The 27,380-nt window shown below is 40.9% G+C and overlaps 1 non-coding gene across 1 annotated transcript; it reads right to left on the bottom strand.

Annotated features, from left to right (window-relative positions):
- Positions 1–1,326: 1,326 nt before the first annotated feature.
- LOC125514943 (uncharacterized) lies at positions 1,327–6,231 on the bottom strand. The gene is made up of 14 exons (XR_015607393.1): positions 5,921–6,231; positions 5,578–5,826; positions 5,030–5,095; positions 4,271–4,552; positions 4,054–4,202; positions 3,795–3,971; positions 3,589–3,715; positions 3,312–3,515; positions 2,934–3,228; positions 2,651–2,846; positions 2,456–2,572; positions 2,131–2,388; positions 1,962–2,037; positions 1,327–1,643 (listed from the first exon to the last, which is right to left on the bottom strand). It is a non-coding gene; the product is annotated as an uncharacterized LOC125514943 (transcript).
- Between the last annotated feature and the right edge of the window lie 21,149 nt (positions 6,232–27,380).

Raw genomic sequence — 27,380 nt, 5'->3', positions numbered from 1 at the left:
TCGCCACCAGACCAGATCCGGACGCCCCCGGCCTCGTCTGCTCCTCCTCCTCACCTCCGTATCCTAATTGGGATCCCTCTTCTTTCATGATCGTTCTATATCCCATGTATTTGCAGTCTTTTGTTGATTTTTCAAGCTAATTGATATTATGGATAATCTGCAATTGTATATAAACTGATGAGAATCAATTTAGGAGAGCGAGGTGGGACAAAAAATCGAACGCAAACGACCCACGACCAGACAGAGCTGTGCGTGAGGGTTGGTTCGGTTCGTTGTGGCTTTATGCGCTGAACAGGAGGTTGCGTGTTCGATTCTACGATCAAACATTTTGCGTGGGTCAGGCTCGTCATGATAAGTGGGCTCGATTCCTTGGGCCATTGGGCGCATCACCCGGGCTGGTTAATTTGGCCTGCTCGTAGCGGTCAATCGAGTTGATAATATTGCAGAGACAAAATTTAGTACCACCTCAAATATATTTTAAATTTAAACTGAAAGCGTAAAATCACGGAAAGAAGCGTATTGTGACGGTGGACCCACGAAGTCAATCCGTGCCTTATTATTAGGTAAATGATTTTTGGGACTAAACTACTAACCAAAGGCCCAGTGTAAATTGATGTTTTTTTTTGCAACGGGAGAAAGAAAATCAAGGTAATATGTTCTGGTACAATGTTGCTCCAACTTTTTTCTAGAGGGCCTAGCTGTTCAAACTCAGCGGCTATTACATATGTGCTCGTATTCATATGTACCAGCCCAATAAGTATGGCTCGAGACATAATATAATTTAGGACAGTGAATAAAACTTGAAGGATGGATATAATGAAATTATTGTACCACACCAAATTAATTTCAACAGGGATACGGCCAACCTCGGCGAACAGGGACCAGGTTGTAGTGCTATACCTTTTTTGCGAATTGTAGTGCTATACCTTGTTGTTGGCCCTTGTTTGGGTGTTTTTTTTTCCTTTCTCTCGTATAGACCAATTCGGCTTGACTCTTATCAATTGGACGGCGGGTTAATTTTAGAAAACTTCAAGGGCATTTTTGTAAAAAAAAGCCGCGACGGTGAACCTGAAGACTCAGTCCGTGCTTTATTATTAGGGAGAGATAATAGTCGATATAACTTGCTCCACGTGCCATTGTGCAACACTTGAAGCCAAATAAAATCAATAGAAACAAGCTATTAAACAATTATTGATCAACACAGTACATGATTCTGTACTATTTGTGATTTCCACATTATTGTCATGTCTGAACCCGCAAACATCAAATTTTGAAGCACTCCATCATCTCTTATAATTGGTAACCCCAAAAACTTGAAGCCAAATAAAATCACTAGAAACAAACTATAAAATAATTATTGATCAACACGGTACATGATTCTGTATTATTTGTGATTTCCACAGTATTGTCATGTTTGAACCCCCAAACATCAAATTTTGAAGCACTCCATCGTCGCTTATAATTGGTAACCCCAAAAAAACTATATCCTGGCAAGCTCCAAAGTTTTTCTACATATATGTAAGCGATATCTTAAGTAGAAACCAAAATCTATTATTAATTGTCATTGTCTCCCTGCTCATTGTCTATTAATTGTTGGCTGCAAGAATTCTCTCTGACAAATCACCTTCCACCGATTGAGCTCCCTACACAATCATATTGGTAGGAAAACAAGGTTAGCATATTGGAATCAGATATTTGAGTCATTTGATATTTTGAGATGAATTGATACTATTTGACATACCAATTTAATTTTGGATTTTCCTAATACAATTGATGAATTCCAATACACCAGCAGGCATGTTATCTTCACATTCATTGTCCTTGAATGTTAGCACTTGGCCCAAAATTAGTTTTCTGAGTTCATATCCATCCAATTCATTCATTTTTTTGTAAAAGAATGACATCAGCATTAGATGTATAATAATCATAAAAGCAAATATCTACACGGTTGCAATATTTACCTTTAAAAATGGCAAATGTGGTCTTTCATCTTCCCATGTGGACATGAATAGGGGAACAAGATAACCAGACAGTTCCCTTATATAAGAATACAAATATAATTTATTAATATTCTCTACATAATCAAATCAACAAATAATCAATATATAGTATTCATCTTCTGAAAAATACCTGTTGTAAACTGGAATATCATCTAGGATTTTATGATGCCATAGGAGAATATCCTCGTTCCATCTAGACCCAGGGCATGCTTTTGACATTGCTTTCGGTAAGTGTTCGTTAATCCATATAATTTTTTCAAATATTTTGCGAGTGGGTTGTTCGGTATATTGGATTAAAAGGAGTAGGGTCCAAAATGTATATTGTTCTTGTATCTTGGTCCAATGTGAATAGAATGAATTCATCAATGGATTGTACTGGGATATGGATCTGAAATAGGCTAGATATTAGATGCAATAATAAAAAATTGCTCTAAAATACACAAAAGTGCTCTTACCGATTTGCATGTTGAAACATTATATTTGATACCGGGCCAACTACGAACAGATTTTGCTAGTTGCTCCACATCTAACTTTTTACGGAAATCTGGGTGCCTTCCAAAATCAGTAGCCATCTAGTATATGAAATTATTGGTTAGAAAGATAATAAAAATTAGAATATAAAAAAGTATATAACGAATATAAAAACTTACCCAAAATTTCATGTCCAGATAATGCTTTGCTATCAATTGCTTTTTTTGTGATGTTTGGATGTCATCCAACATAATCTTTCGTACGATCAAGTTAAAGCAATCTCGGTCCATGGGTAAATCATCCTTTAGCATTCCTTGTAGTTTTCTAAGAGACAAGCTTATTGGATATGATTTTGAACTCTAAATCCATACTTTCCTGATAATGATACAAATTAAGAAAATAAACCATTAAGAAAACAATTCAGATACTATATAATTGCAATACTAATTTAAAATGACTTACTCTAAAATCTCGGTGTAATTGATTGATTTAATGAAACTACAAAGTCCAGCTGTTAACTCATGTAAGGTCATATTAGAAAGAATTGATATTAGTGATCTGTATTTGTTTTCAACAGATAACGGGATTTTTGTTTTTGTTTTTTTATATCATCTAAACTTTCCAATATTTGAACATCATCAGGATCTCCCTTGCTATCATCGTCACTTTCTTCAACGATTGTAGTCATTGCTGCCGTGTTTGTTTTCCAACATAATAGTATGCTGGCTAACTTAAACCTAAAAGAAGTAATCATTTCCTATGCAACACGAACAATTATTAGTATATTTCAAAAGTACTTTATGTAAGAGTAACATACTTTTTATTTAAAAAAATATATACTTGTGTAATTGGGTAGGATAGTGCACATCCGGTGAAATATTCCATAAATTTAACCATAAATAAACCACATGAAGAGCTATATTTTTGAATTGCCTTTTGTAATTGTTCTGTGATCTTCCATTCAGTAAGATCAACGTCTTTCCAATCGTCACTTACCAACTTTTGACTTTTAAGAAGGTCCAAATGAAATTGTATTCCTCGTAGCTAAAAATAAAATAGTGGTAAGAAGAAATGATATACATTAGCAAAGTATATTAAAAATCGTGTTGTAACTAACCGTATTAGCGAGATCATCTCTGTCAGAATTCCAGCACAATGAGTCTAGTACTTGAACCTCACATTTTTTTTGTATTCACAACAGCTAAATACCAATGTGTGTTATTGGCATTTATTGGAAGTTTAATCTGTAATAAAGATAATTAGGAAAATAGTAAATGAAATGTATGAAACCTATAACGTGTAAAGTATGAATATGGATATTACCATGTCAGGCTGCATATATTCAAGGACAGTCTCTGTCATGAAGGCACTATCTTCTTGTATTCCAATGGTGCCATCTCGTTTAAATAGTGAGGTAACAAATGGACTCTCAAAATATACTTTATTATCATTCTGGAGATGTATTTGGTCCTTTATACAACATATACATGCATTGATCACCTATAATCAAGAATTAAAAAAATACATTACTAATTGATATTAGTGATTAGAAACTTTTTCCTGTTTGAGTAAGGGTACTTACATCATCATTTACCCACTCTTTTTCATCTAGCAGGCACATCAATTGATGTTGCAAGACAGAACTTCCATCTATCTGAACCAACAATTGTTTTCTAAAAGATGATTCTATTGCTATATGAGCACATAGATCATGGTCGGTCAATGTATAGTCTGTAGAAAATCAAATAATTTAAGAATATATTGTACACGAAAGCATACGTAATAAATTAAGCAAATACCTTGTGGGAGATAATCATATGTCTCATCAACTTTGATCTCTTTATGTGAATCTGGTTCCTTAACATCATGCAATGGAGAAACATGAGATATTGTCGAGCTAGATGGGGATGGAGGTGATGGTAGTGTATCATGATTCATCTGATTATCTGATTCCAGCATGATCGATTCAAAACACTCTGAACATGGAGAAGATGTTTTCATAGTTGGTGACATAGGTGATGGTTCCAGAACACCTGATTCAGAAATTTTTGCCTTTTTGGAAGGTCGGTTATCAAAATCCTCTGCAATGTTCAGTTCAGTGATGTCATCTATTTTTTGCAGTCACAACAAAAATAAAATGTAAACCTCCAACCGTTAGATCAGTTGAAACAGAGGCACCATAGAATAGGCAGAGGAATTAGAGGGTAGACTACGATTTCCTACAGATGTTTGGCCGAGTTATCGACAGGGTGGTTATTTTTTTGTTCTGGGATTACTAGCTGAATGCAATTCACCATAATGGGTGCTTTTTTTTTCTTTTCACCCAGATAATAATACCTCCAGAAAACTGTTAGTTTTATAGAAGGCATATGAAAAAGAATGTCTGTACTCCAGAAAGATCATGGGCAGATGAAAGACCACAAATTTGAATACATATCACTTGTTCCCCTCTTCATGATGATTGAAATTAGATGAATTTCAAACAGGGACAACAATTCAGAAACAATAAACTCAAACAAAGGCTCTATGAACTGATTATCTTTCAAGGGGATACATACCTTTGGTGTTGGTGCCACAGGAAATATTGGACGGCTCGACGTATGTTCATCGCTGATCTTAAGGTCCTGAAAAAAGAATCAAAGATGCAAATCATGAATGAAGCAACCAAAAAGGATGCCAGGAGCCATTTTATGAACTGCTTGTAAAAATTCATAAGTTAAACACACTTAGCTATAAACCACAAACTACACCTGAGTTCACACCAAATGAGAACCATTCAATAGATAAGTCTGAATAGATTGCTATGTAGCTACACACAACAATCTGCATTACACGAGGCTTACTAAATGATTTGGCTTGCAAGCTGGTCGATCTATTTCTTTTGCTCTGAAGCCAGTTGATTGCTTCTAAGCTATCTACTTTTCGACCAGAAGGATCAATCCAACAGGTAGCCAGTAGCCAGCTTTGTACACGTACCAGGGCTCACATATGTGTCTCTCCATGTACAAGGTTTCAGCAGCAGTAGCGATACACACACAAAAGATGCATACACAGAGAAACAGGTGACAGAAAAATAAGTCAAAACAGGGGTCAAGGGGATACATACTTCTGCTATAGCCGACGCAGGCGACATTGGACAGCTCGACGGCTGTTCTTCTACCTTCGCCGAACTCGGCGCTTCTTCTACCTCCGGCGAAATCGGCGCTTCTTCCTGCGGCGAACTCGGTGTCGACATTGGATGCTTCGTCCAAAACTAACCTGATGGAGATTCGAGCCGAGGACCCTCCCTTCTTATAGCAGCCAACAACAATCTGGGTCGGCAGCTCCATTGATTTGCGTTGGACAAGAACACGGACTGCAATCCATACAAATCGATTTGTGTTGGACAAGGAGACTGCAATTCCATCCAAATCATACACGGAAGCAGATGCAGAGGTTGAGAAAGTTACGTTGGGGGAGGCGGGAGAGGACTGGCTGTGGCGGACATGTCACAGTGGAGCGTGCTCGCCGCCGGCGATGGCCGACGGCGTACCCAACCTGAGTTGTGCCCCCTTCGCAGCGCCAACGAGGTCCTCCCACGGCGACGGCGCATGGGGGCAGCAGCAGCTGGTCCAGCGTCGCCACAAGCTCATCACCAAAACTCTTCTCCGGCCGCCGCGCCGCACCATCTTCTCCTACTCCGTCGTGCCGCCCCTTCTGCTCCGTCGCGCCGCCTCTTCTGCCACAGCTCCGTCCTTCACTTGTCCGCTGAGCATTTGGATAAAAGGTACTTTTTTTTACGAAACGTAGAGACGTCCGGTCAGAATAAAGAGACGGGCCAAGGCCCAACTGGATTGCAGCCCAGCTAAACGAGAACGCATCGGTCAATCAAGTTGCACGTACAAAATTTAGTACCACCTCGAATAAGTTTTAAAATTCAAAGTGAAAGCGTAAAATCACGGGGAGAAAGTGCATTGTGACGGTGAACCCGGAGACTCAATCTGTGCTTTATTATTATTAGGGAGAGATTTCAGTGTTTCGCAGAAAAGGAATATCAAACGGAATCCAAACAGAATGAAACCTTCGGGAGAGTGATTTTTTGGAACAAACGCAATTCAGAAGACTTGGAGTGGACGTCAAGGAAGCATCGAAGAGGCCACGAGGCAGGGAGGCGCGCCCCCCACCCTCGTGGGCCCCTCGTGGCTCCCCTGACCGGCTTCTTTCACCTATATATACTCATATACCCCCAAAAAACATACGAGAGTACCACGAAACCCTATTTCCACCGCCGCAACCTTCTGTACCCAAGAGATCCCATCTTGGGGCCTTTTCCGGAGCTCCGCCGGAGGGGGAATCAATCACGGAGGGCTTCTACATCAACACCATAGCCTCTCCGATGATGTGTGAGTAGTTTACCACAGACCTTCGGGTCCATAGTTATTATTTATATGGCTTCTTCTCTCTCTTTGGATCTCAATACAAAGTTCTCCTCGATCTTCTTGGAGATCTATTTGATGTAATTCTTTTTGCGGTGTGTTTGTCGGGATCCAATGAATTGTGCGTTTATGATCAAGATTATCTATGAACAATATTTGGTTCTTCTCTGAATTCTTTTATGTATGATTTTTTATCTTTGCAAATCTCTTCAAATTATCAGTTTGGTTTGGCCTACTAGATTGATCTTTCTTGCAATGGGATAAGTGCTTAGCTTTGGGTTCAATCTTGCGGTGTCCTTTCCCAGTGACAGCAGGGGCAATAAGGCATGTATTGTATTGTTGCCATCGAGGATAAAAAGATGGGGGTTATATCATATTGCTTGAGTTTATCCCTGTACATCATGTCATCTTGCCTAATGCGTTACTCTGTTCTTATGAACTTAATACTCTAGATGCATGTTGGATAGTAGTCGATGTGTGGAGTAATAGTAGTAGATGCAGAATCGTTTCGGTCTACTTGTTGTGGACATGATGCCTATATACATGATCATACCTAGATATTCTCATAATTATGCACTTTTCTATCAATTGCTCGACAGTAGTTTGTTTACCCACCGTAATACTTATGCTATCTTGAGAGAAGCCACTGATGAAACCTATGGCCCCCGGGTCTATTTTCCATCATATAAATTTCCAATCTATTTTACTTTGCAATCTTTACTTTCAATCTATATCATAAAAATACCAAAAATATTTATCTTATTATCTCTATTAGATCTCACTTTTGCAACTGGCTGCGAAGGGATTGAAAACCCCTTTATCGCGTTGGTTGCAAGGTTCTTATTTGTTTGTGTAGGTGTGAGGCGACTTGCGTGTAGTCTCCTACTGGATTGATACCTTGGTTCTCAAAAACTGAGGGAAATACTTACGCTACTTTGCTGCATCACCCTTTCCTCTTCAAGGGAAAACCAACGCAGTGCTCAAGAGGTAGCAGACACTCCCCTTGGCTTGCGCCAAGCTTGGGGGAGGTGCCCCGGTATCGTATCACCTCCACTATCTTTTCCCTTTACTTATATTAGTTTGATCCATAGTTATCTTTTGTTTTAGATGAATAAAAGTTTAGTTTGATCCTTTCTTTTCGAGAGTTTGCTTAGTGATCTATCTTTGCAATCGTGTGCGAGATATATAATAAAGTTTAGTTTGAGTTTTGCTTTCTTTACTTTCATGTTTCAATAAGAAGAAAGGAAATAAATGAAAAAGATCATATGCTAATACTATGGTAAGTAATGACACCACATAACGAAAAGTATAAGTAGAAGATTTTATTGGAGATTGACAAACATAGCATTGGCCGATGATGCAATTCATGAAAGAATTAATAAGCGAAGAGAAGATTCACATGCAAATACACCATCTTGGAAATCTTTTGTGATTGTGAGCCCCCATCAAAATATTATATGCCAAAATTGTTGACGTTGGACAAGGAAGACAACGTAATGATTTATGTTTGTTCATATTCACATAGAAATTATATTGTCATAGATCCTTCAACATGTGGTGCTTGCCCCTATCTTTGCTAGCCAAAAATTCTGCACTAAGTAGAGATACTACTTGTGCATCCAAAAACCCTTAAACCCAAATCTTATTTTCAAGAGTCCACCATACCTACCTAAGGATTGAGTAAGATCCTTCAAGTAAGTTGTCATTGGTGCAATAAGGCAATAAAAATTGCATATAAAAGTGTTAGATCATTTAGTGTAAGAGAAAATTGAGCGTTGTACGAACTTGTGATGGCAAATAATAAAAGTGACAGACTGCATAATAAAGGTTGCTATCACACGAGGCAATATAACATGACGTTCTTTTGCACTAAGGGATTGAGCATACAAACAAAAAGCGCATGGCAACCTCTGCTTCCCTCTATGAAGGCCTTATCTTTTACTTTTATGTATTTACTTTCATGCAAGAGTCAAAGTTTTTCTCTCTATTCCTTTTTATTTTTCTCTTTTGTCAAGCATCATGTGGTGAGGAAAGATCTAGGCATATATATCCAGTTGGATGTGAGTAGCATGAGTTATTATTGTTGACATCACCCTTGAGGTGAATACGTTGGGGGGCGAAATTATAAGCCCCAATCTCTCTATGTGTCCGGTTGAAACGTTTTGCTCATGTGTATGCGGTGAGTGTTAGCAATCATAGAAGAATATATGATGGTTGAGTATGTGGACATTCCTAAAGGCTCCGATACGTCACCCTTCCTGAAAAGATGATGAATTGTAGTTGCAAAGTTGACTGAGAACATAGTTTGTTGGTTTCCAATAGAGTTTATGCTTTATACTTTGATATTGTGATGAATTGTTACTTATTCATGAGAAGTCTATGATAAAAGTTATATGATAAAAGTTTTATGTTAAAGTTTGTTAATGTTATAATAATTTACATGATGCTTCTATGTCTGTATTCTGTTTTTATTGACACCTCTCTCTCTCTCTAAAGCATGTGGACATGTTTTTTGATTTAGGTTTTCGCTTGAGGACAAGCGAGGTCTAAGCTTGGGGGAGTTGATACATCCATTTTGCATCATGTTTACCTACTACTATTTATAATGTTTTTATGCATAATAATGCTTTTTGGAGTAATTCTAATGCCCTTTCTCTCATAATATGCAAGGTTCACACAAAGAGGGAGAATTCCGACAGCTGGAAATCTGGACCTGAAAAAGCTACATTAGGCTACCTATTCTGCACAACTCCAAATGAGCTGAAACTTCACGAGGAATTTTTATGGAATAAATAATAAATACTGGAGCAAATAACTACCGGAGGGGGGCACCTGGTGAGCACAAGACACCAGGGCGCGCCTGCCCCCCCCCCCAAGGCGCGCCCTGGTGGGTTGTGCTCAGCCCCTCCGGTGCCCATCTTCTAGTGTATAAGTCATTTTGACCTAGAGAAATAAGGAGAGGACTTTCGGGATGAAGTGCCGCTGTCTCGAGGCGGAACTTGGGCAGGAGCACTTTTGCCCTCAGGTGGAGCAATTCCGTCGGGGGAACTTCCCTCTCGAAGAGGGAAATCATCGTCGTCATCATCGCCAACAACTCTCCCATCTTGGGGAGGGCAATCTCCATCAACATCTTCAACAACATCGTCTCCTCTCAAACCCTAGTTCATCTCTTGTGTTCAATCTTTGTACCGGAACTATAGATTGGTACTTGTGGGTGACTAGTAGTGTCGATTACATCTTGTAGTTGATTACTATATGGTTTATTTGGTGGAAGATTATATGTTCAGATCCAATATGCTATTTAATACCCCTCTGATCTTGAGCATGATTATCATTTGTGAGTAGTTACTTTTGTTCTTGAGGTCATGGGAGAAATCATGTTGCAAGTAATCATGTGAATTTTATATGTGTTCGATATTTTGATGGTATGTATGCTGTGATTCCCTTAGTGGTGTCATGTGAATGTCGACTACATGACAGTTCACCATATTTGGGCCTAAAGGAATGCATTGTGGGGTAATTATTAGATGATGGGTTGTGAGAGTGACAGAAGCTTAAACCCTAGTCTATGCGCTATTTCGTAAGGGACGATTGGATCCAAAAGTTTAATGATATGGTTAGAATTTATTCTTAATACTTTTCTCGTAGTTGCGGATGCTTGCAAGGGGGTTAATCATAAGTAGGAGGTTTGTTCAAGAACAACACATAAGCACTGGTCCACCCACATATCAAATTATTAAAGCAGCGAACACAAACCAAACCAACATGATGAAATTGACTAGATGAAATTCCCGTGTACCCTCAAGAACACTTTGCTTATCATAAGAGACCGTAAGAGACCGTTTTGGTCTGTCGTTTGCCTTAGAAGGATTGGGCTACCTTTCTGCACTTTTGTTACTATTATTGTTACTTGCTCGTTACAAATTATCTTGCTATCAAACTACTTGTTACTTATAATTTTAGGGCTTGCAGACATTACCTTGCTGAAAACCACTTGTCATTTCCTTCTGCTCCTCGTTGGGTTTGACACTCTTACATATCGAAAGGACTACGATTGATCCCCTATACTTGTGGGTCATCAGTTGTCATTTGATAACGGGGTCAAATCATTAGGAGAATGATGTGATGGACAAGACCCATCCGTTAGCTTAGCATATGATCATTCAGTTTATTGCTACTGTTTTCTTAATGTCAAATACATATTCCTTTGACCATGAGATCATGCAACTCCCGAATACCGAAGGAATACCTTGTGTGCTATCAAACGTCACTTCGTAACTAGGTGATCATAAAGGTGCTCTATAGGTATCTCCAAAGGTGTCTGTTGAGGTTGCGTGAATCAGTATTGGGATTTGTCACTCCGTATGACGAAGAGGTATCTCTAGGCCCTCTCGGTAATACAATATCACAAGAAGCTTGCAAGCAAAGTGACTAAGGAGCTAGTTACAAGATGATGTATTACGAAACGAGTAAAGAGACTTGTTGGTAGCGAGATTGAATTAGGTATGGAGATACCGACGATCGAATCTCAGGTAAGTAACACACCGATAGACAAAGAGAATTACGTATGTTGTCATAAAGGTTCGACCGATAAAGATCTTCGTAGAATATGTAGGAACCAATATAGGCATCCAGGTCCCGCTATTGGTTATTGACCGGAGAAGTGTCTCGGTCATGTCTTCATCATTCTCGAACCCGTAGAGTCCGCATAATTAACGTTCATTGACGATATATAGTATTATATGAGTTATGTATGTTGGTGACCGAATGTTGTTCGGAGTCCCGGACGTCATCACAGACAAGAAAAGGAGCTCCGGAATGGTCCGGAGGTAAAGATTGATATATATGATGATAGTATTTGGTCTCCGAAAGAGTTTCGGATGCACCAAATAATTATCGGATCACCAGAAGGGGTTCCAGAAGGCCACAGGGAGTTATTGGACCTAACGGGCCAAGAAGAGGGGAGCAAACTAGCCCACAGAGGTGTTAGTGCGGCCACCTCTTGGCCGCCGACCCTGGGAAGGAAAGAGGAGGGGTTGGTCCCCTCTTTCCTTTCTCCACGCAAGGGAGAAGGAAGGGGAGGCGCCATAAGGCAGCCGCCCCCCTTTCCTCCCCCCCCCACGCGCCAAGAAGTAAGGGACGCCTAGGGTAGGCGCCCTAGGGAATCCGTCGGCCCATTGGGGCGTGCCTAGGGCTGCCTTCCCTCCCCCTCCACCTACCACGAATCCCAAGCCATGTGTCGGCACCCCCTCTCCCTCTAGTTCATCCTCCGCTCTAAACCGTTGTGCCTGGCGAAGCCCTGCAGAACAGTTTCACCACCATCGTCACCACGCCGTCGTGCTGCCGGAACTCATCTACTACTTCGCCCCTCTTGCTGGATCAAGAAGGTGAGAACGTCATCGAGCTGAACGTGTGCTGAACGCGGATGTGCTAGTTGTGCGTTTGGTGCTTGATCAGAATGAATCATCAAGGTGTACGACTACATCAACTGCCTTGTTGAACGCTTCCGCTTAGCGATCTACAAGGGTATGTAGATGCCCCCCCCTCTCGTAGCTATGTATCTCCATAGATAGATTTTGCGTCTGCATAGAATTTTTTTTGTTTTCCGTGCAATGTTCCCCAACACTAAGCGGGTTAAACCAGAAGTAACATAGCAATATCAATCTTTGTTGGGAGGTGGAGGTAAAGGATGTATCCTGGAAAGATAACTGGCTTTGATGGTGGATAGGTATTGAGAACATACTAAAGCATCACAACTCTATCGCAAGTAAAGCTAGTACAAGTATCCAGGGTAATGATCATCCTTGCCTGATAGGCCGCGATCCTAGTGATAGGTTTACTCCTCCAAAAAAATCCTCGTAGTTAGGCTCATAGTCAATGTCGGTTTTGGACTCTAACGAAAAGAAGCAAGTATGGGAAAGAAGCAAAGTATGGTGACCATACATTCATGATATATGCACAAGCATATGCATGTATTGAGTTTTAATAAGGTTGCAATAGGAGCTAGAAATATGCAAATCATATTTAATGGAGTTTAGAAACATTAGCGAAATGACTCACAAGTGTAACTCCATGTCAATTAAGTTTTATAATATAATTACAGTAGATCATGAGGTGTACGTTGTTTTAACATTCATGAACATGGCATAATAAAATTCCTTGCGTTTTTCTAATAGAAATGCATATAAATTTTGTACAAATTGGATTTACTAAGCTCAAGTTTGGAAGGGTTTTGAATGATAAAATAATTTGAACTCTATGAATCAACTTGGAAATCTAAGAGAATTTATGGAATCCTTGTGTCGAGCTGATCAAAATGGGCCTGAAGTTTGCTATGATTCAATATAGGATGCTCAAGATATGAATAGGAACATTTCTAGGGTCCTTTTTTGCAAAACGGAACATAACTGGAATGTTGATTGCCTAGAACTAAAATCAAAGTTCATAATTGGGTTCTCCACATCATGATGATAAGGCTATCTTATGCTACGAAGTACCAATGTCATCATATCTTTTTACTGTAATATTTAGCACATTATGATATTTGTTCATGTGAGATAATGGTGTTTGTATGATGCTCGTATGTGACAAAAATGTCGGGGGGGGGGGGTGACCCCCGGGTAGGCACATCAACAGTTAGCAATTTTCAAAACATTAGGTCAGCAAGGGCCCCCTCGGTCCGGCTAGCCCTCCAGCTGGCAGACGGCGGGTCGGCGCCTGTCCCATCCAACCGTATGACAAGACCGCTCCCCCACGACGGGTGAGCATGGCAACAGTGCCCTCCCCCCCCTCACCGCTGACCAAGGTAAGCATGACTACAGTGCGAACGGTACCGCTGACCGGGGCAGACGGCGTCTAGGCGACATGGCACTATAGCCAGACAGCTCCAACCACCCCGTGACGCGGGTGATGACACGCCACAGTGACGTCATGCCGGCGGGCCCCGTAGCCAACGGGCCCCCATAATCGGCAGGTCCCACAGCCGGCGGGCCCTAGCAGCTGGCAGGCCCCATGAGAAGACTAAGACAATGACATCAGGGCCCCACCCCATGTAGTTTTACCATTGTACCTTGGGGCGGCCTATAAGACCCCCTCCCCCCCAAGAGCCCCCCTCCCATGCAGGGGGTTGGCTAGTTCGACCCACTCACCCACATCCACAAGCAAGGAGAAGTGGAGAGCTAGCTCTTCTTCCTCCTCCACCCAAGATAGCTGAAGGAGCACCATTGTAGCCCCCTTGTGATCCAGATAGTAGATCTGACAGGACTAGGGACGTTACATCCCATGGAGAGCCCCAAACCTGTGTACATCGAGTGTCTCACACCGCTTGTCCCCATTTTTGCCTTTGGAACTCATCGGCGTCCTCTGGCCCCAACCACATTTGATAAGCCTACCCATGGCATCTGCCGTCAGCACACCACGACAAAAAAATTTCTTTTTTCAGGTTGTAACAACATTACAGTCCAAGGGCACAAGGTCATTACATACTTTTCATTACCTATACCACAAATAAGCTGAAAAAACAGGAATTGGCAAGAACTAGTTGGCTTATTATCTGGAGCTCATTTTCACACGGCTTTATATGAGGCTTATTCTCACATGAGCTTATTTTCAAAGGATGGCTCAAAAGAACTGGCCCTAAAAGGGGCACTGAATTAGTTAGTGCGCCGAATGAAGGCCCACATGCCATAACATATGGGAAACGTCGGGTGACTAGGTCTATGGAACTAAACCCAAAGACGCCTAGTAAAGCCCAACTCACTAGCTGCAACCCTTTCTGGCCCAACTAACCTCTCCGCCCAAGGCCCCTCAGGCCCAACCTGTTAGCTCTCCGTTGCCTTAGGAAAGGAAATTCCCCTTCCTTGGGAGCTGCTACATACCGATCATAGCGAGGAGGTCACTCGCGTCGTCCGCATCCGCGAATGTGATGTCTTGCTTATAGAAAGACTAGCATGCATCTCGCGTGAACATCTCCTGCACATGCGTATGGCCCACACCAATAGCGTGTTACTCGTTCGTTCGGTAGTCGGTCTACCCGATGATGTGTTCGTTCGTGTTTTTTGTTTTCTTTTGGTCTCTGTTCGATTTTCTTACTTCTTTGGTTTATGTTGTTATACTTCGTTTTTTTTGTTTCTCTTCATTTCTTTCATGGTTTCTTTGTTTTTTTCCTTCTTTCTCATTTTCTTTTTTTCCTTTGTTTTTTTGTTTCTTTCTTGGGTTTCAACGGTTTTCTTTTGTTTATCTTTGTTTCTTTATCGGTATTCGCTGTTTTAACATTCTTTTGCACTTGTTTCTTCGGGTTTTCTTTTTTTCTTTGCTTTCCTTTCTTTCTATTTTGCTTTTCATTGGTTTTTGGTTTTCTTTATTTTTTATTTTTTATTCAACATTTTTTGTATACGTTGAGAATATTTTTCTAATACAAGTTTAATATGTTTTAATACACGGTCAATATTTTTTATATACATTTTTAACATGTTTCAAATGCTTGATTAACAATTTGTAAATACAATATTAAATTTTTTAATACATGTCAACATTTTTCTATACACATTTTCAAATTCGTGATTAACATTTTTTACATACAAGATTAACATTTTTTCATACATGGTCAACATTTTTTCTATGCACATTTAACATTTCTCAAATGCTTGATTAACATTCTTTCAAATGCAAGATTAATTTTTTAACCCAAGGTCAACATTTTCTCTATACACATTTAATTTTTTACATATAATTATTTAATTTTTTTGCAAATGCTTGATTAACATTGTTTAAATACCTTATCAAAAAAATCATACACATTGTATTTTTATTGTGTGCATGAGTAACATTTTCTCTATACACATTTAATATTTTTCAAATACTTTGTTAAAGTTTGTTTAAATGTCTTTATGTAAAGGTTTTTTGTAACCTATTTATTTCGAATATTTAGAAGTAAAAATAAGGAAAGCAAAAAAGCAAATAAAGGTTAGAAAAACAAAACAAATGAGGCTGTGGTCTCCCGGAAGCTGGGCCGGCCCATCTGGGGATCGCGAAGGGGCGCTCACTTGGGCCGGTCCAACGCGAGCTGGCTCGCTCGTTTGCTGAAGGGGAAAAAAAACTTCCTTCGTTCGTTCGCTGCTGACTGGTCGCGGTTGACCGATCATCTATGGACTGGTCTTTCTTTTTTGAGGGAATCTATGGACTGAACTGTTGGATTTTGATTGTTCTAAAAGTCTGGATAAATAAATAAAATCGATTTTTTTGTAAATTAAAAAATGTTCATGGACTTTGAAAAAAACACAAACTTTTATAAGTTAACGCATTAAAAAAAATTCATCAATTTTTGAAAATGTTAATCGATTTTGAAAACAAAATCAGAAGGTTGAAAAAAATCACAGATTTTAAAAAGTCCATGAATTTGAAAAAAGGGTAATCAATTTTGAAAAAAAATCAATTTGAAGAAAAGTTCATTTTCTTTGAAGAAAAACTTCATCTATTTGAAATAAGTTCATCAATTTTGAAAAAAATCATGAATTTGAAAAAGTTATTGAACGAGGAAGAAAGAAAAATTAAATAAAAAGAAAAAGGGAAAAGAAGAATGGAAAAGGGAAAAAAAGAAAAGAGGAAATCACAATCATCTCCCCTCGTCCAGCCTGCCGGCACTGCGGACCATAGGCTGCCGTAGGCGTACGTACACCCACCCGCTCGCCGGCGTTCTTAGTCGGCAGCCACGCGCGGTGCGAGGCTCCAATCATGTGCCGGCGCCGGTGGCGCGCGGAGACCCGCGCGACAGAGCCGACAGCGATCCTGTGGCGGCGGCTGCGAGGGCTGGAGCACTCGTCGCGTTGGCCAGAGCGGCTGGGTCGGCCGTAACAGATTTCTCACATCAGGTGCATAGAAGATGCAGAGCCATCTTTTCTGAACTCAAACATCTCATTCAGTTCGGATGAAGGCACAACGACTAGTTTGCTTAGCAATTTCCTTTTGCTTCACTCGGCTGCCGAGTTCAGAACATATTTTTCTTTTACAAGCGAATCATGAATCAATTGGCAATTGGAAGTATTTTGAACTCTGTAACCAGTCAGTAGTTCCAAACACTGCACTATGGTGTTCAATTCAGTATGAACTCAACGCCATGTACTCATGTACGCTGTCATCTTGGGGCAAGCGGCAGAAGGGGAGATGGCCTGGGCCATGGCGAGCAGCGGACAGTCTCGGCGTCAAAGAGCAGGGGCGGCGGCAGCAGCATGGGAGGAGACGTCGGCGAAGAGATGCAGGAGGGGATGGGCGGCACCCGGCAGGAGCAGCAGCTACAGCGTGCACCAGACCGGGGAGAGCAGCCTCAGCGATGTAGCATGGGGACGGACGTGCGAGAGCAGAGAGGCCGCCATCTCGGGGAGGTTTCAGTCCGCCGCCGTCGCCGACGTTTGCTCATCTCGGGAGGTTTCGGGCTGCCGCCGTCATTGATGTCCGCATGGACCCGGACGTCCTCTCGCTCGACGGCAACCACGCCGAGGCGCAGGCTGAGGGCGCGCCCGACGGGAGCATGCGCGTCCTCATGCGTCGGTCCATGGCGTCGCTATCCTGCCGCTCCCTCCTAACGCCCCGGCAAGAATGGTGTTGCCTCTGCCCCACGGAGCACTGGGCGCGTCCGACTTCGGTGCGGCCGACCTCTTGTCGCTACACTTGTCGCGGCAGCACACGCCGAGGCCGTCGGCCGGCTTTGACGACGACAACGAGTCTCTCCACCAAGAAGGCCGACGCTGTTTTAAAAAAGTCAAATACTGTGCAAGCGAACATGCCATCCGGAAACTTTTAGTCAAAACCACCAGAAAATCCTCTCCAAAACCATTTAATGGAGCTCCAGCTCCATAAAACCCTTTATTTCTCCATAAAGCCCTTTATTTAAAAAAATCATTTAAGAAAAATACACATATACATATAGATGTAGACTACTTGTCTGCGAAATTTCACGAAGTACTTTTTTATGCGAGCTACACACAAAAAATCATGATTTCTAGCACATGTGTACTATTCACTATAAAATTACATGATTTTGTTTTTCTGGTTAGTATCTCGTGATGAAATTTCACACACGTCTACTATACATCTACAAGTACTTGTGTATTTTCTTCAGATTTTTTTGGAACTTAAAAGGCTGATTTTTAAATGTTTGAAGATTTCAGGCTCCGTGGAGTCAGAGAGCAAAAAATCCACTGTCCTCACACACATACGCGCCTGCGTGCACACACACCCTTACTTCTATATATGAACATCTTGGTGAGACCTAGCTGGTAGGTCTTGACATTGACAAAATCATCATAAACACTAGTAGTGCACGTGATAACACTGAAATAATTAATAGCGCTGAAAGACTAGAATAAATTTAGAAAATATGCAAGCACCAATGCCAAGTTTGTATTTTAACCGAGGTGATCCACCATAGGAAGCCTAACCATCTAAGGTATTCTTAGTTCACAAAAGCCTTATTTGTTGCCCGTAGAGCACCACATATTCTCATAGTTGGCGAGTGGTTAGATGTTGTTTTACGTTTTTGAAGCAGATAGGTCAAAGTCTAAACATTAATTTGATGGGCATTTGTGAGTCTAAAATAATAACCTTAATAACTGGAGTGTTAAGTGTCTTTGTAGTACTAGCTGTTTGACAATGTGGTCCTAACAACCTCGCTAGGACAAATACTGATGGGCTAGCCAGACTAGTCTAAATTCCCTTCCCCTTTCTCTTGTTTGTTTATTTCATTTGCTTAGAAATACAAGCCACTTTTTTTAATCACCCTTACATTCAATCAAATGTTGGTACAATTTTTGTCGACCCAAAACGCCATGTAGGGCGAAACGACACCAACTAAAATATCATGAGAACCGCTCTTAAAATAAAATCCAACACTCTCATGGGCAACCCTATCTCTATCGCGCTAAACCTTCATGAAAGAGAACTCTTGGAGCATATGCACTATCCCCAACGCCTCTCTCTTCAAGCCAACCAAAGTGAACTTATCTAAAGAGAGACCGGATAAATACTTACTAGCCATATAACACGCCATCCGTCTCGAAATAAGTGTCTCAACTTTAATACAAAGTTGCAGTAAAATTAGGACACTTATTTTGGGACGGAGGCGGTATTTGAGTTTTGTAAGTTTGTTGTGTAATATTTTGTGAGTAAATTTCACTTTTCACATTCGAAAAGAGCATGTGTGATGGTAAGTACCCAATTCAGGGAATACAAGACAACATAATCCTAGTGGGCGAGTGGTTTCATGTTTTCAGACGAAAAATGCCAAGGCCTAAGCATTAACCTTGATGGGTATTTGAGTCTGATACATGTTGTAATCGCATTAATTGGATGGTTAAGTTTCTATATAGGTGTTTGAAGATGCGGTCATAAGGTTAACTGCTAGGAAGCTGATGACGGGCTAGCCAGACATGGTTTAAACTCTCTTCCTCGTGGTTGTACTACTTCATCCACCATATCTAAAAAAAAACCTTCATCCACCTAGAAACACAAGCCGTATATTACATATTTGAGGTTGGTAGCTGACCGGAATTTTCTCTATAGTATTTGGTGTGTAATTATTATTTTTGCCCCCAAGACAACACGAGTATCAAATTTATGGAATATGTAACCATCACCCGAATTTAAAAATTGAACACATATTTGTGGTGTTTAATCATTAGTCACCGTCTTGATAAGGCTGGCTCACATGCCAACTAATAAAACATAAAACAATGGGATGACACACTGCTTGCATAATGTATACCTAAAATTTATAATCCAACAGTTTTACCATTCCATACTAGTATATTAGAGAACACAATTTAGAGGATAGGAATACTTATGAACTTTTGCTATGGTGGTTGCTTGATTTGTAGAATCAAATCCTATAGTGATTTTTTTTTCTAAATATTTGTTTGCATTACATTTCATAGGAATTATGCGTCCACTTAAACCTCATGGCAACAATCATTTGTTTTTCTTGTGATGCGATACAACAAATCAAAATCCTATAAAGAATTCCAATAGCATGCCATTTCAATCATTTGTTTTTCTTGTGATGCAATACAACAAATCAAAATCCTATAAAGAATTCCAATAGCATGCCATTTCAATCATGTGTTTTTTCCTATTTATGCATTTTTACAATCTTGTGAATCAAGGAAGCTCTTAGAACAACTCTAGTAGAGTCACTGTATCAGCCTGGTCGCCATAATAATTGCTATTATGACAATTTTGACCGCAAACTCAGCCTAGCTCAAATGGTCGGGCTCTATTTTTTCGCGAGAAAACTTTTGATCCATTCATCTTCAATCATGGCAATACAACGAGCACCAGAAATAATAAAAATTACATCCAGATTCATAGACCACCTAGCGACGACTAAAAGCACTGAAACGAGCCGAAGGCGCGTCGCCGTCATCACCCTTCCATCGCCGGAGTCGGGCACAACTTGTTGAAGTAGATAGTCGGGAAGTCATCATGCAAAGGCCCCATAGGACCAGCGCACCAGAACAGCACCCGCCGCGGATGAAGAATAACATAGATCGGAAGGATCCAACCCAAAGACACACGAACGTAGACGAACAACGACGAGATCCAAGCAAATCCACCAAAGATAGATCCGCCGGCCCTTGCCAGGATCCACTGCGGCCTCATGGCCCTAGGGCCACCAGAGACGAGGCGGACCTGCGGCGGCGCCTGCGAGAGGCAGCAACCCTAGCTTTTATTTGGAGGAGGAGGAGGCGGTGATAATATTATCAAATCATAAATGGTTAGGTTCTTTGTGGTGGAACCAGCCCACCAGGGCTCAAGTCCTAGGCTTGACATTGATGCTCGCATTTTTCTGAATTTATAAGGCTTTACAGAGGTGCCTTTGGTGACTTCGTCAATTTGAAGATGATGTGTCGGCTCCTTCTCTAGAATGTGCTCATAAGGGTACGATGTGTGTGTTCATATGGGTGAGTATATGAGCGTCTACATCTATATTGTGTTAAAAAAGAGAGTCATTTTACAGTGCATCCGGACGATATGGACCGTCCGTCGGAGCAAAATCGATGGTTCAAATCCGATGCAATACACTGATGTCACGTGTATTATATCAGACCCTGAGGGGCATTTTCGGGAGAAAAAATATTTCGAACTGATCTGTTTTTTCCTCCCAAATATTTCGAGGGTATTCTCGGTATGAATTTGAGGGCTATTTTCGGTTCGATATTTATCCCGTTCGCTAGGGTTTATGCCTCGCCGCCGCTAGGGTTTTGATCCTCACCGGCATGATCTAGCCGCTCGTCGCGGCCCCTCCCTCCCTCGTCGCCGGCAGGATCTAGCCGCGCGTCGCGGCCCTTCCCTTCCTCCACCCCAATTCCCTCGCGATCTCACACCGCATTTTCAACGAACACAAGAGGAGGCCCACTACCCTCCCCAGGGTGGCCGCCGGTGAAGAGTCGGCGCCATCCCACCTCCCAGTTCTCCATGCGGGTGCCTATAGCCACAAGGTTATATGCAACCTCTTTCCCACACCCCAATTGGTTGTTTGCGTCCTCTACATATCATTTCTCAGCCATGGTTGCAGCTTCTATCTGGCCATGCATCTCGTCCGATGGCAAGGTGGTTGGGTATGGATCATGTTCTGCGGGACTAGATGAAGCCGGCCGCCGGCCTCGACGGCCAGTCCCATTCGTCCACCCCGACTGCTTGATCTACGAATGTTCAATCGTTGCATTCAACATGTATTCTTTCAATTTGGCTGATAGGTGAGATTTGGAGATCAATGGAGATGGTAAGCTATTAATTTTGGAATGTACTATAAACAATTCATATCTTATGTTGCTCAATATTTATGATGCTCGCTTCTTCTTGTGCAATTGCTGGACTGGGATCAACAGACTTGGCATGTGCTTTATATGAAAAATTAGATTCACATGGGATATCCACCTTTTCAAGATTGATGTTAAGTCTTATTATGATGTTTTAGCCTTGTTAAAGGGAGAGTAATGGTCCTCGCAAAAAGCAGAGAGAAAGGAATGAGCATTCGATTCTTCTATATGTTGCATTTCATTCTTCCGTGTTTAGTTATGTCCAACATTTGTTACATGCACACACTTGACAAGGTTAGTACAAGTTGTAATTTTTCCTCTGTTTTGCAGGGCTATGACAGAACATGCTATGTGATTCCCTGAGGCAAGATGGACGTACCATGTCCACACCACTGTGCTCCTGAAGGTGATCGCTTCAATTCAGCGTTGCAGCACCTGCAGAGGCCCCCTATGGTACGTGCTTTTACTCTTGTTATCATATGCTCTATTTTTTTGGCTTTGCGGCCTGCCTACGAGACATAGCTGGGATTGCGTGTTGAATCAGGCAGTATTTTTGACTTCTGTTGTGAGGCTATGCTCATGCTTTAATAAATTTTTCTCTCGTATGAAAATAGATATATCATAATCCATTATTCTTCTAGGGTTGCCCCAGGCACCATTATTGTCACATGGTAGTAAAAATCAAATATAGATTTCTACGAGATCCCGTAGAGACCAAATTTATTTCAAGCAAAATATAGTAACCAATATTATTGAAGTTTTACAACTTGATTCATGTGCAATGGACTAATAACACGGCTAGGAAACCTTCTTCGGGACTAAAACCCAACCACACCTTACTCTATCGCTTTATGGCCAAGTGTACACTCCACATGTAAGAATGAACCACAATGCTGTACTAACTGCTTGCATCCTCGTTGTCTTCAACCGCAGCTGCATCCGATTGCCTAGCATGGTACTGCCTGAACCTAGTCCCGTATTTCATTTTGTTTTAGGGTGAATCGACAAGCACAACAGATATCTCTGTTCTGAATTTGTCGATGTAGGCCTGCATGCGAGGATATGTTAGTATCGTTCCATATGTTTCAGAAAATGACAAAATTTGAGGTGTTACTTTACGTACTTCGTCATATTGCAACCTTAGTTTTACTCCCATAAATAATTCGATGTTCTTCAGCATGTACAGTGCACTACAAGAACTGCAACATTTTATGTTGTTAGATCAGCATTTCAGATATTAACGATGTAAAACAAAAACAAAAGCTAATATTGTTGACTGACGTCTCATTGGATTTTGGCACATTAATATTTCGTACTGGCCATTGCGTCACGTTAATGTCTTCCCATGCATTGCTTTCAATCCCATTGACTCGCATCGCTGCTCTCAGATGTGCTTCCATCCCACGTACCTGCAATCCCAATGGGATGAGAAGTTGCCTACGACTAATACTTACATACGATGTTAAATCCTTTCTTATAGTTAAATATGTTGAAATTCTCACCACGTTATTTACTTATTTGGGTATCATACAGTGGAAAAGTGAATCAAGAACTTGAATCTCCTTCCTTATGGGGTTTACGACCACAAGGAACCAGTGGGTGTATAAACTTTTCGTAGGTAGGAAAACCTGGAGTGCACAGATAATTAGATCAACGTGCATAGTAATAAAAAAATCTGTTCTACGTCAGCTTAATATACCATATCATGTTTCAGGTAGGTGGTTCCTTATGTTGTTCCAGGAATGCCTGCCAAAGCGTCCTCGTAGCACTCCTCTATCCTACCATCTCTTTCGAGCTTAGCGATGCCGGCCACCCTCTCAATGTAAACCAGTTGGCCGTCCCTTGTGTCAATTGGTTGATCATTACGCATGAGCTGGATCACAACATCAACCACCTACAACAATAATCAAGTTAATTGTATTGTACAAAAATGAAAATTCATAAACAAAATTGTGAAATACTATCTTACTTCGTCACCCAACCATACGCCATCTTCAGATTCATCTTTATGGGTGAGGCATTGCAAATGCTTTGATAGCACGACAATGTCATCAACTAACACCATTTGTTTTTCACGATTTGTAGTGTTGATCAGTGACGCCACGAAATCCTGTCGAACCACGTCTAGCTGGTCCCTCTGGGTTTCAGAAACTTCTGACCTCTTTTTTAAGTTGCTAGAGCCGATTTTCCTCTTTTTACTGTTCGTGTACCCTCGGAATCATTTGTACACTCTGATGGAGTCTTTTTTTTCTTTTTTTCTTCTCAGTGTCGTACGAAGCATACTCGTCATCCTTAAATAATTGCAATACCACCCTTTTCTTTTCGCCCCCATGATTTGGTGGCGTTGATCCAACCACACTTACTTGTTGCTGCTTTTCAAAGGATTCATCATGCCTATCATCATCTATGAAGGCACGGGGCTCTTCAGGATCTCGCGATCCTGTAGCCTTCACAGAGTGCTGCTTACTCCGTCTGTTAAACGGATTCCGTCAGATGAAATAAACCGTGTGTTAGCCTTTAGCAGATTCTTGCTCAATTATAGGTAAAATGTGCATCACCTGGAAATCTTCAAGGCTTGTGGTGTCTTTGGAATGCATTTGGTTATCAAAACTAGGAGCTCCCTGGATATCATCCACCTCTTTCAAAAGCTTATGAATACTACTGAGATCCTGTTTGATATTTGTAGCAGCTCTTTCGAATGCTTCATCCTGTACGTGGAAGATCAAATGTTATTTCTGAAACGACAATGATTGTTTCATAATTAAGTTAACATGCGTACGTCAAAATCTTCATCAAGGTTCTTCATGGGGGGCTCCATGTCATCATTTTTTATTCCCTGCTTACAATCGTGCTTAGCATCGACCTTTGTGACATCCTTTTGTTTCCCCTGGTCAAAAGCCTGCTCAGCATTCTCAACAGAGGCCTCCATTGGGTGTGAAGGTGCCCCGAGGTCAGATAGATGCATGTCGTCCACTCCTGGAAATATTCCATCGTGTTTTTTCTTTTAAAAAATATATGTTAGTCTGGGGTGTTTTGATAGTAAACTAAATGAGAAAAAAACTTGTACACGTAAATTTCCAATTATATATACTAATCTTATAATTCTAGGCTTACCTTCAATTCTTTGATGAGGTCCTCCGTGAACTTGCCATTTGTACGGGTACGCCTAAGCAACTCATCCATTTTCTTTTCAAGGGTGCACATCCTATGGTTTTGTTCTGTACCGGACTCCCGCACGAGGGAGGCAACTTCTTGCAAATCAGTCAATACACGTCCGACGAGTACCTTAATCTGAGACTTTGAAACAGTTAGAATCATATAACTTCATACTAGTTGGAATGTTACAATATATATATATATATATATATATTTGTGCCTTATGTAACTCATTTACCTGAGTGCCAGTCTTCGGTTTGGCCAGCGTACCATCTCGTGCTGGAATGAAAGGCCTCATCAGGTCCTCAACATACTGCAGTTTAGTGTCGTTAGTATGATTTAGAAAATATATATGTTACATAATCCAGGCAATGTGCTGACATTTTACATCTCCAACTCCCAGATAATTATTCTGGATTTTATAGTCAACCTTTTTTGCCTTCTCCTTGCTCCAGTTCTGGATCAGTGGCCTTAACCTTGATTCATACGAGATGCTAGAGTCCAATTGGTGCACTCTGAACTTCTCGTAGTACCATGTCTGCATGACAAAAAAAAGCAGTTTACAAACATTCCCGTACATTATGTAATGTATGTTAGGTAACTGATAATTGTACTACTACAAATTACCTGCAGCAGTGGTAAATTCCCCTCTAGAATTGCCTCACCATTTACAAAATTCTTCACGCTATCCATAAGATAGTCAAGCGTTAGTTGTCCAAGATTTGTGCCCTTTATCGTCTCAACGTTTCTAACAATCCCAATATATTTGTTATCCACATACTCCTCTTTTGTTCGACATACATATTTGCCTATGGTGTACAACACAAATGGCCTGGCAAAATTTGGTGTGTTGTCGACTTTCATCTTGGCTAGCAATCCTTTGAAAGTTATTTTGGTGTCATTACGGTCTTTCAGTTTCTTCCACAACTCCATATTATCATCAAGATTTGAAGGGACGTGCTTCTTCCCATGGCAGGGCATGCCTGTTATATGTGCTACATCTTCTAATGTGATCCTACATGGTCTCCCATTGATGATAAAGGCATCCTTCTCTGCATCATATGAATTAGCGATGGCCAGGCAGAGTACACGTCTAATTTTGATGCTAGGTGTCTTGAGAAGTCCACCCAGTCCGATCAACTGGATGTACATCCTTTGCTGCGTGTTTAATCCGTTTATGAACTCCTCGTATGGCGGCAAAGAAGCATCCTGGGTTCAATGGATGTGCAAGTGTGATTAGATTCAGCATGGTATACAATTTAAACACTCATACAGATGAATACAGCTTATATATACCAACATAAAAATTGTGCTCTACGCTACTGCATGAGGTACAAGCATGCTGAGTTCCATGTATGTGCAAATACTATCATGTGATTCAGCTTGGTTATGTTTGAACGGTCATCTAAGGTAATCTCCATTGCAAGGCACTTATCTGAAATAAAATAAACATTGGAAAATAAAAAACTATCCAACCGTGGTCTCCTCAACTCTAGGCGCTAATCATGATCAGTAGTCTGGAATTAAAACATGGGCCATCGATGCCTTCCATGACTCGTGCAGAAGGAAAAAAAGAAGGCAAGCGCCTGCTGCACTAATTGGCATCGACAAGACCAGACGCTAAGATTTAGCCTGGAATTAATCAATGAACTGCCAATCTGGTAGGAAACAAATCCTAGCGCCCTCCCCTAACGCCCCCAACTTAATTTGTTTAAAAACGTGTAGAGTTACATGAATATGCAAACAACGAGTGGGGTCGCAGCAAGAGATCATGCGAGGAAGATCGTGGCACGAAAAATAGCAGCAGCTGAGATCGTGGGGAGTTACCAGAGGATCCATATTTGGCTCCGTCGTTCGGTCTTGCTGGATTCCTGGGTTGCTCCGTCCTTCTGTCTTGCTGGTTTGGGCAGCGCAGAAGGACGAACTATGATCTACAAGGTTTCAAAGGATCCCTATTTATAGGGATCGTAACAACCCGGACATATATCTACGTATAGATTTCTTTGGTTGGAGGAAATCAAGGGAGGGGACCCACCTGGTTGAATATTAGGGGGGGGGCGTGGAGAGTTTAGCAAAGGTAAGTTATGGTTTAAAAAAACCAAGGTAAGTTGCGTAACAACACGTAGGTCTCCTGAGAATCACGATCATCAAAAAGATATCGTTCCCGTTTCTTTAAAAATCAGCCAAAATATTTCAGCCTCACTGAATTTCGGCCAAAATCAACACTCGCTGAAATTTTTTCTGAAACTTCTAACTAGCGATGTTAAAAAAATCTGAACCTTCTAACTAGCGATGCCAAAATATTTCAGCACTCGCTGAAATTTTTCTGAAACTTCTAACTAGCGATGTTAAAAGAATTCCGAAACTTCTACCTAGCGATGTTTAAAAAATTCTGAAACTTCTAACTAGCGATGTAATTGTTCTTAATCTTGTCCAGACTCCGACGACACTTAAATATAAATTTAAGAATTCAGTTAACCTTCCTAAGCTTCAAAAGTTCTGGTTGAAAAAAGCAAATATATGTTTCA

Source organism: Triticum urartu, chromosome 6A, assembly GCF_056163025.1.
Source record: "Triticum urartu cultivar PI428250 chromosome 6A, HENAU_Tu73, whole genome shotgun sequence".
Taxonomy (NCBI): domain Eukaryota; kingdom Viridiplantae; phylum Streptophyta; class Magnoliopsida; order Poales; family Poaceae; genus Triticum; species Triticum urartu.
The sequence above is the reverse complement of the archived record's forward strand: the minus strand, read 5'-3'. Positions and strand labels throughout refer to the sequence as shown.